Source organism: Rhinopithecus bieti, unplaced genomic scaffold (genome assembly GCF_001698545.2).
Source record: "Rhinopithecus bieti isolate Rb0 unplaced genomic scaffold, ASM169854v2 scaffold_10347, whole genome shotgun sequence".
In the NCBI taxonomy this organism is placed as follows: domain Eukaryota; kingdom Metazoa; phylum Chordata; class Mammalia; order Primates; family Cercopithecidae; genus Rhinopithecus; species Rhinopithecus bieti.
Genome location: NW_016806836.1, coordinates 4,054,900 through 4,067,575, shown reverse-complemented (window position 1 = coordinate 4,067,575; position 12,676 = coordinate 4,054,900). Strand labels below are relative to the sequence as shown.

General features: G+C 50.6%; 1 protein-coding gene across 2 annotated transcripts in view; it reads left to right on the top strand.

Moving 5' to 3' along the window:
- Window positions 1-6: 6 nt before the first annotated feature.
- Window positions 7-12,676, top strand: part of TOX2 (TOX high mobility group box family member 2) — a 160,061-nt gene continuing 147,391 nt past the window's right edge. The window contains exon 1 of one of the 2 annotated variants that reach the window (XM_017878035.1): window positions 7-57. The gene's annotated coding sequence lies outside the window, so the exon portion shown is untranslated. Of the gene's footprint in view, window positions 58-953; window positions 1,277-12,676 lie in introns of those variants that run through there. The other variant, XM_017878036.1, reaches the window with a different exon arrangement.

The following is a 12,676-nucleotide window of genomic DNA, read 5'->3' as shown; positions in this document are numbered from 1 at the left end:
CGGCCCGGGGCCGAGCCGACCGGCCTGGCGCACCTGGACTATTACCACGGCGGCAAGGTAGGCGGGGGCGGGCGGGGGTCCCCGGCGGGCGGGGCCGGAGTCACCTGGCAGCTCCGGACGCGGGCGCTCCAGGGGTCCCACGGGGCCGCGCACATCAGCCCCGCCGACGGGCACGGGCGGCTCACTTCGATCCCCTCGCGGCCAAGCTCACGCCCTAAGTTGTTGGGATCGCGGGCAGAAGTCATCCCGACAGCCACCCGTGCGACGACACAGTGGCCCCTCACTCACGTCCCACTGACAGCCTCGCAGTCATTCACAAGCTGACACAGTGGCCCACGGCCACACGCAGTCGGCCAGGCAATGCTCACACGGTCCCGCCGTCCCACGAAAGTCACCCTGACAGTCACCTATACACAACGACACCCAACCGCTCACCCACGAACAGTCTTACCGCCACAGACGAGTCACCCACAGACGCTCCGATGCCCCACACACCGTGACATGCCCTCACCCGCTGTCACACTCAGGCACAGCGGGGGACAGTCACACAAAGAAGTCGCTCGACAGTCACACGCTCGCAGCCACAACGCCTCACCCAGGCGCACGCTGTCACACACAGCCACCCCGCTGGACGGTGAGCCTCAGACACAGATGGTCCTGACGGCCACACAGTCACACGCGGTCACACCCAGGGACGGCCACACCTCGGTCATCCACAGTCGCGCGTCGAGGTTTAACTTTTCAGCGCCGCTGCACACTAATTGGGCAGTTTAGTAATTGGCAGTCACTGCCCGGCGGGGCCTCGGATTCCTAGTAGGCGGCGGCCAATAGAGGCCTGTCCCCTCCTGGGAACGGTTAGCCGGCGTCCCTCCAGGCTGGGGCTGTAGTGCGGGACACCCTCCCTCCTCCATGTTTCCAGGATCTCCTCCCCCTACCCCAGCCAGGTCCCCGCTGCGCTGCGCCGGGCGCGTTCCCAGCGATGGAGGCTTGCGTGCCTGGAACCCCGAACCCGAGGCGTCAGGTCTCACTGCCCCGCCTGGCCCAGCCCGGATGGCCTGGGTGCCTCTGTGCAGTCCACGTCCCCTTCGGTCGCCGGGGAGGGAACTTTCAAACTTAGTTAGGAAGCGAGACTGTCCGCGCGTCCGCCGGTAGGTGCGTGGGTCCCGGGCCGGCTGGAGCCAAGCGCGGCTTTTCGTCACTCGGAGCCCGGATTGAACAGCGCGCGTGGGTTTCCCGTGGCCCCAGAGCAGACGCGCGGGCTCCTTGGCGATGCGGGGTGAGTGCGCGTCCAGTGGCTGCATCGGCGCTCCCCAGGGTCTCTCCCCAACCTCGCAGGCTTTTCGTCAGGCCCCTGGTAGTGGGGATGCGGCAGGAGGGGGGCGTCCTGGCGCGGATCCGGGGGCTTCCCTGGCTGGGCCTCCCGGAGTGCGTCCTCAGGCCCTAGGGGAGCGGCTTCTGGCAGAGCCTCCCCGCAATTCGCCAGGGGCGGGAAGAGTCCAGGCCACTAGGGCCTGCGCGATGTGGGGCGGTGGTGGGCGACAAATGAGGTCTCGCGAAGAGTGGGGGTGGTTCTCTTTTGTCCAGTGACCTGCAAAGTTAGAAGCCGAAGAGGGGGGATGGTAGCCTCAGGAGCTGCCTCCAGTCTGATGGAGGAGAAATAGATTAAAAGTAGCAAGTGGAGTTTTCAGGGAGGAGAAGGTTGGGTGTGGGGGCAGCTGGCCTGTCTTCTGTCCTTGGCTCTGTTATTTTTCAAAACGTGAAGTTGGCGAGGTAGGTTACAGCCTCTGGTTTGCGGGTGTGGGTGGGCTGGGCATTTGTGCCTCAAAGTCTGAGTGGGTAGGGGCTTAGCCTGGAGCGCTGCGTTTGAGGGTGGTGTTTCTATAAATCTCGCCAGGGTGGGGCTGCCCCTAATAGGGGCCTTTTGAGGCAGGACTCAGCCGAACCCCCTGCTTTATTACGATGCTCTGTAAACCTCTGACTCAGCACCAGAACCTGTGCGAATCTCGCCGGGAAGGGCCGGCAGGGAGGGAATGAGAGGCCAGCGATTCTGGTTTCTTTCTGTGTGGGATGTAGGACCCCCTGGCCCATAGCTGAGGATGTGTCTAGAATGGGGCGGGGCAGGGATGGGGGTGGGGATGCTGCTGAGCCACTGAATAGGTGAAAGGAAGGTCTGAGTTTGCACTGGGATGTGAAACCTGCTACTCAGTCCTTCAGGCTAGAGCAGGGTGAGGTGGGAGGGGAGAGGTCACCATACTTAGCTAGGGGCTAGAGGTGTTTTGGTAAGGGATTCCCTAGTGGGCATGGCCTTAGTGGTGGTGCTTGGCTGGTAGGGCCGGGCGGTGACCGGGAACTCCCCTTTTCTGGCTCAAGAAGTGGAGGGGAAGAGGTTGGGGAGGGAAATGCCCAAGCTCCACTTTTACACTAGTCACTATCAAAGCTGGAGGGGACACTGAGGCTCAGGGCGCAGTAGTGACCACACTTGGGGCCTGCAGGCCTGGCTGCATCCACACATTGTGGGGTGGACACACCCACACATGGGGGGCTCTGTCCCTGGAGCCCAGATGAGGCTCCTTGCACAGGGAGCCAGGCTTTATATACATAAGGGCAAGCATTTGCCCAAGCGATGCCCGACAACTATGGGGCAGTTGACCTGGAAGGGCTCTTGGCGACCGTCCCCTTGGCGACCATCCCCTTGGCGACTGTCCCCTTAGCGATCCTCTACACAGAGATTCCCAGCCTCTTTAAACCAAAGTCACGAACATTGGTTGTTCTTTTGGTATCTTTTGTTTGAGAAAATACACACTAATGAAAAGCTGTTATGGTTTTATTTTTGCTTTGAAATAGATGTGTATTTTATTAATCACAATATTAGCATGCAGTAGAAAAACAGCTTACCAGGTATGAATAAGACTCATTACTATTTAATGTAATAAAGGTTCTTTTTGAGCATAGGGATTTGTGGCCCCATGGCTCCCATCATCTGTGGCTCCATGCTGGGAACCATTGGTCTCCTCCTTCTTTGCTTTACAGAAGGGGAAACTGAGTCACAGAGGAGTGTACTCACAGATTACACAGCAAGTAAGGAGTGAAGATGAGGCCTAAGCCCAGGGTTGACTCCCAGCAGGACACTTGTTTGGCTTTTTTGCAAGTCTCTGTCATGGTTTAGGGGTTTAGAGCCTATAACATCTTTCTTAGGGTAACTATGAACTCCTGGTTCAGATTTTAGCAAGGCATCTTACCAGGCTGGGGACAGCTGGGGATCCCTGCTCAACTATGGCAAACTAATGTAAACTGGCCATTGGAGCTGGGCAAGCCTGGGTTCAAATGTCCGTTTGTTGCTTAGTGACCTAGGGCAAATGATTTTTAGCTCATTTTTTACTGAGATATGATTTACATACAATAACATGAAGATTTTAAATGTACAGTTCCATGAGTTTTGACAAATATTAACACTCATGTAACCAACATCCCACTCCAGATAGAGAAAGAACATTTCCGTCATCCCAGAAAGTTCCCTCACATCCCTTTGTAGTCAGCACGCCCTATGCCCACCTCCAGAGGCCACTACTTACCTGATTTCTGTTACCAATGCTTTCTTTAAGTTCAATTTAGGTATATTAACCATGTTTAAGTTCTAGAACTTGATATGCAGCATAAACATTTGTGTGTCTGTCTTCTTTTTGCTCAATATAATGTCTTCAACATTCATCAAGGTTGTTGCATATATCCCTAGTTTGTTCCATTTAATTGCTGAGTAATATTATATTGTATACATATAATACAATTGGTTTATCCGTTCACCTGCAGGTGGACATTTGGGTTTGTTTCCAAGTTGGAGCTATTATAAGTAAAGCTGCTGTGAACATTCTTATACAAGTCTTTTTGTGGGCAGGGAAAATCATTTAATATCTCTGAGTCTTGGTGATCTCTCAAAGACGACATTGCCTACCTCTGAGTTTCTGGAAGGTTAAGTGAGGTGATACAGGTTAGGACAGTTCTTGGCACATACCAGCTACTAATTAGATAACAACAATATCAACCATCTGGGGCCATTCCAGGAAGAGGCTTAGCATCTCTGTTCCAGCATCCTTCATCCCTGGACTGAAGGGATGAAGGCCTTCATCAAGGCCAACCTGGGTGCCACCTTCCCCATGTGGTGCTTCACAGCCAGCAAACTTCTCTTTCCTTCCAGGCTTCCCCAAGAACTGGTACCACATAGGATGTGGCATGTTCTGCCATCCATCATTCTACCAGCAGTATTTATTGAGCACTTCTTGGTGCTAGGCACTGTGCAAGGCAACTGATGCTGCAGCAGTGAACAAAAGTCACTCAAATCACTGCCCTCTGGAGCTTATCTATCAGTGTGGGAAGTCATAAATATATGGGTGAAATATATGGTATCATGATTGTTTGGAATATGACTTTTGGAGAAAAATGGAACAGGAAAGGGAGTTGGGGGTCCCAAGGCTTGGGGCTGGTTTGTGATTTTAAATAGGGAAGTTGAGGAAGGACTTGTGGTCTAGAATAGTGTTTCTCAAATCTATGTACACATGAAGAATCATCTGGCAAGATTTTTTCAATATTTTATTTTATTTTAAGTTCCCGGATACATGTGCAGGATGTGCAGGTTTGTTACATAGGTAAACATGTGCCATGGTGGTTTGCTGCACCTATCAACCCATCACCTAGGTGTTAAGCCCTGAATGCATTAGCTATTTATCCTGATGCTCTCCCTCCTTCCCTCCCCCCCCATTCCCTTAACAGGCCCGGGTGTGTGTTGTTCCCCTCCCTGTGTCCATGTGTTCTCATTGTTCAGCTCCCACTTATAAGTGAGAACATGCAGTGTTTGGTTTTCTGTTCCTATGTTAGTTTGCTGAGGATAATGGCTTCCATTTCCATCTGTGCCCCTGCAAAGGACATGATCTTGTTCCTTTTTATGGCCGCATAGTATTCCATGGTGTATATGTACCACATTCTCTTTATCCAGGTTAACACTGATGGGCATTTGGGTTGATTCCGTGTCTTTTGTCTGGCAAGATTTTAAAAACAGATTCTTGGGCTCCACCCCCAGGGATTTGATTCAGTTGGTCTGGCATGGGGCCCTAGGAATTGGCATGTCTAATGAGCTACCCAGGTGATGTTACTGCCCATCCAAGGACCACACTTTGTGTAGCAGTTGTTTGGTTGTTTGTGTACAGGCTTTTGTGGGCTCCTGGCAGGCAGGAATTCTGCCCAGCACCTGGCATGGTGCCTGACTCATAATTGCTCAGTAAATATGTGCTGGTGGGTGAAGGATTCAACTTCCCACCCACACAGCTCTGGGCACAGCATCCTGTAAGGATGAGATCTGGGCGAGCTTGGTTAATGAACGATTGGAGGCTCTTTTTGACAAAAATTCATGAAGTGGGGTTAAACTACAGACTTGATCTGGACTTGACCTGCGTGAGGCCTGCCCAGCATCCTTGGTGGGTGAGATTCCCGCAGATCCTTTCTTCAGGGGCACAGGTGGCTGCTAGGGAGTCCCATGGAAGGTACCCTGGGATGGGTGGGCTTAGAGCTGAGATGGCTGGTCCCAGGAAACACTAGATGGATGTCTGCTTCTCTGCTAGGAAGCTCTCATTTACTTTCCATCTGAACATGTTCCCTGTAGCTCCTCCCCCAACCTGTGCTGGAGGCTCCTCCAGGAAGGACCCCAGGACTTTTGCATGGTAGGACCAGCAGCCCAAGCCTGGCACTGCTGCCCCCAATCTGCTGGGTGACTTTGAGCCTGTCAGTGCCCTTCTTTGGGCCTCTGTTTCCCTGTGTGCAAAGGGAAGGCAAATCGGTGACCCTCAGGCTAGAGGGATGGTGTGGGGGTGGAAATAGTGAAATAAAGGCTGAGAACGTCCTTTCTAACTGTGGAGGGTGCACTGGGAGGGAATGCTGGTGGGAATGGTGCTTTTTGAGGAGATGGACCTGCTGTCCTTGAGAGGACAGGAACCACTGTATCTGCCTTTACTTTTGTATTCCCAGTGCTAGCCTGACACATAGATGCTCAGCAAATATTTGTAGAATGAATGAATCTAGGGCTTGCCAGTTGTAACCTGTGGCTTGAGGAACTTAGCATCTGTTTGGCTGTTGTCATCTGAAGACTTTGTGGGGCACAAGGAGTCCAGGGCAGGGCAGGGCAGAGGCGCAGAGTCTTTGGCTGACCTTCCATTCCTAGAGGAGCTTTCCAAAGTGGGCTCAGAGGACAGAGCCTGGCAAACAGAGCAGCCTGTAGACGGGAAGAGGAGCTGAGCCTGCATGAAGGGCAATGTCCTGTGCCTCTCCCTTGGTCCAGGGATCCCCCTGCTGTGTGGCTTCTTGCCGCATGTGATTCTGTAGAGCAATCTATTTTGCTTCTCTGATTTCCTGGAGTTGGTCTCAGGATATGAAGGCAGCATGGTTTCTGGAACCTGGCAGGCTTGGGTTTGAACACTGCCTTCACCACCATCAGGGCAGGCAAGTTATTTAACCTCCCTGGACTCAGTCTCCTCATCTGTCAAATGGGGACATTGACATCTCCCCTTCGGAGCTGGAGGGTTGGAGATCACGTGTGTGTAGCACTTGGCCCCAGCAGGAAATGCTTTCATTTTCATCCACAAAGAGCAGCCCAACTGAAAGTTAAAATGCGAGAGGAACTTGCTTTTCTGCACCAGCTGCTGGAGGATGCCCCACAGCTGCCCCGCCATGTTCTTCTTCTTCTTTTTTTTCTAGAGACACAGTCTTGCTCTGTTGCGCAGGCTGGAGTGCAGTGGTACAATCATAGCTCAGAGCAGGCTCAAACTCCTGGGCTCAAATGATCCTTCCACTTTGGCCTCCCGAAATGCTGGGACTACATGCATGAACCACCACTTCTGGCCCTGGGCTGCTGGCAGTCCCAACATCGGATGCTCCCCTGTCTTGGTCCCTAGACCTGATTTTCCTGAGCCTCTGGGTTGAAGGAGTCTCTCATTGGAGTGTCCGGAATTATGAACCGGGAGAGAGTTGCTCATTTCCTCCACCTTCTGCTACCTTCTTGAATCTGTGTAGCAGAGAAAGTGGGTTTTGGAGGCAGAGAAATTGGTTCAAATCACAGCTGCACCATCCACGGACTTGGGCAGGTGACCTTATACCATCACTTAGCTGCTCAGGTCTCAGTGTTCTTATCTGTACACGGGGACAGAAATGCCTGCCTTCTGTTGTTGCTGTGAAGATCAGATTAAAGTAATTGGTATGGAAGTTCTGTCTAATCTAGAGTGCTGTTTCCCAGCCTCGGCGCTACTGACATTTTGGACCTAAAAACCCTTTGTTGTGGGAGTTGTTGCATGCATTGTAGAACGTTTAGCCATATCCCAGGCCCTACCGAGTCGATGCCAAGAGCATCCCCCTTCCCCGAGTAGTGACAACAAAAATGTCTCCAGACTTTGCCTCTGGTTGAGGACCAGTGATGTGGGAAGAAAGTGTAGCACAGGTAAACTAGAGGTTAGTGGTGAAGGGAATTGCAGCGCCGCCGCAGGGCCCGTGCTTTCTGGCCAGGGCTTCAGTCCACTGTCTCCCTTCAGTAATCCTATATCCAAGGGGTTGACAGTCATCTTATTTACATGGATTCAGACCTACAGGGTGATTTTTCAGCATGGTTTGGGAGCAACAGTAAAAACATATGGTAAGTGATTATTAACCTAATGAGTTGTGATAAATTGTAATTTTATATCTTAGTGAAACGATGTTGTATGACACAGGATAATACATTTTGATCAATTTCCCTGATATTTAAAACTTGCTACTGTACAGTTGCTAATTCTGGTGCCTGCTGGCATGAGCAACCTGATTGTGGTTTTTCAATATTTAATGGCCTGTTTACTGCTGGGTTTCTCAGATGTTCAGCAGGTTTTTATTGAGTGCCTACTGGGTGCTGGGGATTCAGCGCTGTCATGGAGGCTCAGTGACTCCATAGAAAAGTTTTATTTACTGGGTGAATGGCTATGTGGATTTATAGTCAATTGGCTCAAAATGCAGAGTAATAATTAAATATAAAATTGGCTGAGCAGTGCCAACGCCAGGAGTGTGGGAAGGTTTACAACGGCAGAGTCTTACAGGAATGCCAGGTGGGCTACCTGGGGGCATGTTGAGTGGTAGGGGGTGTTCCAGGCAGAGGGAGCAGCCATTGCAGGGGTGGTTTGGGGATACTGTAAGCCTAAGGAGGGGAAACCTGCCTGTGTGCGAGTTGGGACATCAGCAGAGATGGTTATGAAGAGCCTTGCACCCCAGCCTGTGGGGCTTTAAGTAGAGGAGTGTGCCTGGAACCAGGGGTGCAGTGCAAAAGCACGGAATGCATCACGCTGCTGGATTCTGACCATCCTCAACGACTGTCTCTTGGTCTTCTGCTGGTGGGAAAGTCTAATGACTTGCATTTGATTTCCCCCAGTAGCCTGCGATAGATACTCTGCTTCTCAAACTTTAGCCCACCAGAATCACCTGGAGCGCAGTTAAAACAGACTGCTGTGCTCCACTCCCAGAAGTTCTGACTCAGCAGGCCTGGGGAGGAGCTGAAAGTTAGCACTACCAGCAAGTCAATGGTGCTGATGGTGCCGGCCTGGGATCCACACTTAGAGAACCTCTGGTCTAGACTAGAACGTGGCAGGATTGTCCTGCCTTAACTGAGGACAGTAGAGATGTATTGCTGGCCTGGGGCATGGAGCCCTGGTGGGGACATGGTTAGGTGTCCTTCTCAAGCCCCTTGGTGGGTCGTGGGGAGAGTCTTCTTCACCATGGGGAAAGTCTCACATTGGGTTGCCTGGAAATGGACTCTGAGATGGAGAGTTGCTCATAGAAGGTGTATGTGGGGAAGTTGTCTGCGGTGAGGTGGGTGGAAGGGGTGCACCTGCGGGGGACACAGGAGGAAACATGCTTGGGCGGGGGAGAAGCTGGCCTGGCCTGGCCTGTGGTTCTGATGAATGCCATCCCACAGGGAGCTCTGGCGCTATGATGGCTCTTCAGTGTTGCCCCAGACAGAGATGAGGGTACTGCCCAAGCCTTTGATTCCTGCATCATCCGGTCATTTCAGCATAAGTGAGAGGCCTAAAGGTGAACAGCAGGCAGTTCCCTTGGGCGAAGGAGTTCACTGCAGCAGAGGGCAGTCCCATTGAAGGGTGAGCTGCCAGCCCAGCCGCTGATATTACTGGGGTTGGGGGATGAGCATATGGAAGATGGCCGGGGAGTAACACTGTGACCATCTCAGGGAGATGCATCCTGCAGAGAAAATGCACCTTCCTTTTGGTTCCCAGGAAGTCAAGGGCCAGCATGTGGATGACTTTTAGTGACTGTCACTCACTTGCTCAAGGTTCTTCTTTGTCTCATGAAGTGAGAGAGATGTGTCACCTGCTCTGCGTAGGAAAGGCAGGATAGTTACTTTTTGGGTCCAAAGGAAGACGAATGGTAATTAATGGAGTTTTTAGGGGCTTAAAGATGCTCTACTCCACAGTGGGATTCCAGAGTCCTTGGACTGAGCTGTCATATACCTTCCTATCTGTTAGGGAGGACTCCAGATGGGTCTCCAAGGGGCTTCTGGGCCATGCTTAAGGAGGTCACCTCTGGACAAGAGCCAGGGCTTTCTCTTTGGGCTGGAGTCCTGTCTCGTTCAACAAGAGGCCGTCTGCTCTGCCCAGCCTCAGTGCAGGTCAGTGTCCCTGGCTTTGCCTTTCACCTTCACTGAACTCCCAGGAAGCTCAGAGGCAAAGGAGTGGGTCACCTTTAGCCATAACATAGGCTATTGTGGTGTGGCTACCGTTCATTAACTCACTCCCCACTGCACTTCACTTTCTACCATTTCCCCTTCTCTCTTGAGTCCTGCCACTCTTTTATTTTTTAAACATTGGTTTTGCTCTTTGTAAGACACACAGAAGTATTTTAGAAGAGGAAAGACACAAGTGAAGTCCCTGTCACTCTCTGTCCCTCTCCCTTCTCCACACACAGCCCTGTGTCCCGGGGTATCCACTGAAAAGGGTGTGGAGGGTGTACTTCCCATCAAACCCTTTCTTCAATTCCTTACTTTTAATACATTCGTTGTTTTTATTTCTGTAATCATTTTTTTATTTTCCTGGAATTCTGAGTTTCTTGATTGATCTCATCTCATCATGGTCTATTCTTTTATGGATATTTGACTATCTTGAATCTCTTTGAAGATGGTAATTCGATTTTTAAAAAAGTGGTCTTTTGTTTCCTGCATTTAACTCTGTTTAATTGGTGGTTCTTCTGTTTACTTTTAGGCCTCTCTTTTATGCTGATATTTTCTACAAATGCCTGGTGATTCTTGGTTGACATTTAAATTTGTAAATGGGAGGGGGGGGGTCTAGATCTGTCCTGTGGTTGCGAGTTTCCTCAGCACGGGTGGAAGCCATGACTGCGTGGGTGAGCAGTGTGGATGCTGAGTAGAAACGCCCTGGATGTGCTGTGTGAGTGCAGACTCTATTGCAGTGTGGGATGAGCCTACGATGTCCTTGTGGGCCTCTTTGTCCCTCAGGTAAGCCAGCAGTTACCCCCAGGGCACTGGTGGGCACTGGCCCACCCACAGGAGGGAGTCTCCCAGGGAGATTTCTCATTTCAATTAGAGAATTCTTCTCCTTGGCATTAGCCTGGGGGCAAAACCAACAAACAGCTTCTCCTAGGGCTTTGGACAGACACAGGGGTCCCAGCGCAGGCTTCCTCTCTCTGGGAATGTTCTGGGGTTCAGTTAAGTGTTGTGTGCCGGTTTCTTAGTACTCACAGGCTTCGTTGTCAGTCTGTTTCTTTGACTTCTTAGTTTCTAGCAATCTCGTAATGTTTCTGATCCCAGCCTTTTCTTGTTTTCTTATGTGCCTTAAGTCTTCCTAAGAACTATGCTGGGCACATTTGTCCCCATTTTTTAGGTGAGAAGACTGAGGTCCGGATGAATCAAGTAACAGAAGGGCGGCAGAGAAGGTTGTTAGGCAGAGCTGAAATTTGGCCCGAGCTTGCTCTCCAGCTGTCAGGGTGCCAGGGGGAGCTCACTTCCTCCTGCTGTAGGGCTGGAAGAGTGGATCGCTAGTCCCGTGTCTTAGAGCGCCTTTACATCACAGCTAATTAAAATGTGCTTATGTCGAAGCTGGGCCTAATTTGCAGGAATGATTTAGAAACTTGTTGGAAATGAATCGACTCAGTAGTATAACCCAGGGTCAATCCCATGCATACATTTTATTGTTCCATCGTGCTGTGTTTTGACTTGAACTGAACTTTATGATGTGGAAGATGGACCCTGGGCTCTTTATGTCTCATTTATTCTGCAAATTTATTTCCTGTTTACATTATTTAGGAAGGTCTCCCACCCCCACTCTCATGCTTTCTGTGTTCTCTATGTCCACCTGAGATGGAGGCTCATTTTTATGCAAACCCAGATGTTGGATCCAGATGTGCCTTTGAGTTTGATGGAAGTGCCTGGGTTCATATCCTGACACTTATAAGCTGTATAACTTTGGACCTGTCACTTAGCCTCTCTGAGTCATGGTTTCTTCACATAATCACATTTGCATCTCAGGTTGGTGGTTATAGGTCTATGGGAGAGCAAGTAAGTCTTCCCCTCCCTCATTTCTTCCTCCAAGCACTGTTTAGGTCAACTGGGCCCTCTGTAGAACAGTGAGCATAGACCCTATACTAGGTTTTAGTGCCTTTATAAATTATACAGTCTAAGGAGCTTTTCAGTTCAGGATCAGTGTAGCGCTTGTTCCCATTGGGACTGTCTCTTTTCTCTCCTGTATCAGTTCCCTTCTTTCTCACTGCAATTCCCACAGGGAGTTTTTAAGGACCAATGAAACATTCAGACTCACAAGATGAACACAGGGGACACTTGGCACCAGTGTCCTCGAAAGATTTGGGACACAGCCTGACACAGCCTGCCAGCAAGGCACGTGAGCTGTTCTCTTCTGCACTAGTAATTCTTGCAACAGTCTCTGCAGTGGTCCACCAAGGTGGCCAGGAGCTATTCTCTTTGTTGCCCCTCCCTCCCAGGATCTAGTTCAAGTGCAAAGGGATGAGATACGCAATGGGTGGCTGTGGGAGCCACCCTGGCTTAGAAGCCTTATTCTCCCAGCAGCCATATCCATTGTAACAGTTCCCTAGGCTTAGCTTCAAGGACCCAGGGGCATGTCAGGTACAAATGTCACTGCATCTAGGAAACCCCAAAGTATGGCTTCTTTTTCAGATATTTATAACTTATTTATAGTTCCTCCCAGTTCAAATGCAACTTACCAATCAGGGGTCATTTTTACTGTAAGCAGAGTTGCCTGGTAACATAGTTAACATCCCACCTTCATCAGGTTTCCAGGGAAGTTATGCTCTGCAATTAACAAAGGTGAAATTATCTTGCAACAAGGAAAAGGGTTTGGTTAACCCTTTCTTTCCCCCGTATTCATCATCCTCCTTTTTTCCCCTGTGGGCTGGTATTTTTGGCATCTCTTTTGGAAGGACGAATGGAGTCCTAAATATATTCCACACTGTGTACATTTTCTGATTGATCTATATAACACACACACACCCACACACACACCCACACACACACACGCCGGGAGATATGCTTTGGACATACTGGCCTGGGATCAAATCTTGGCTTTGCCACCTATGAAGAGTTAAATTTTTTCTTTCCTTCCTTCCTTCCTTTCCTCCC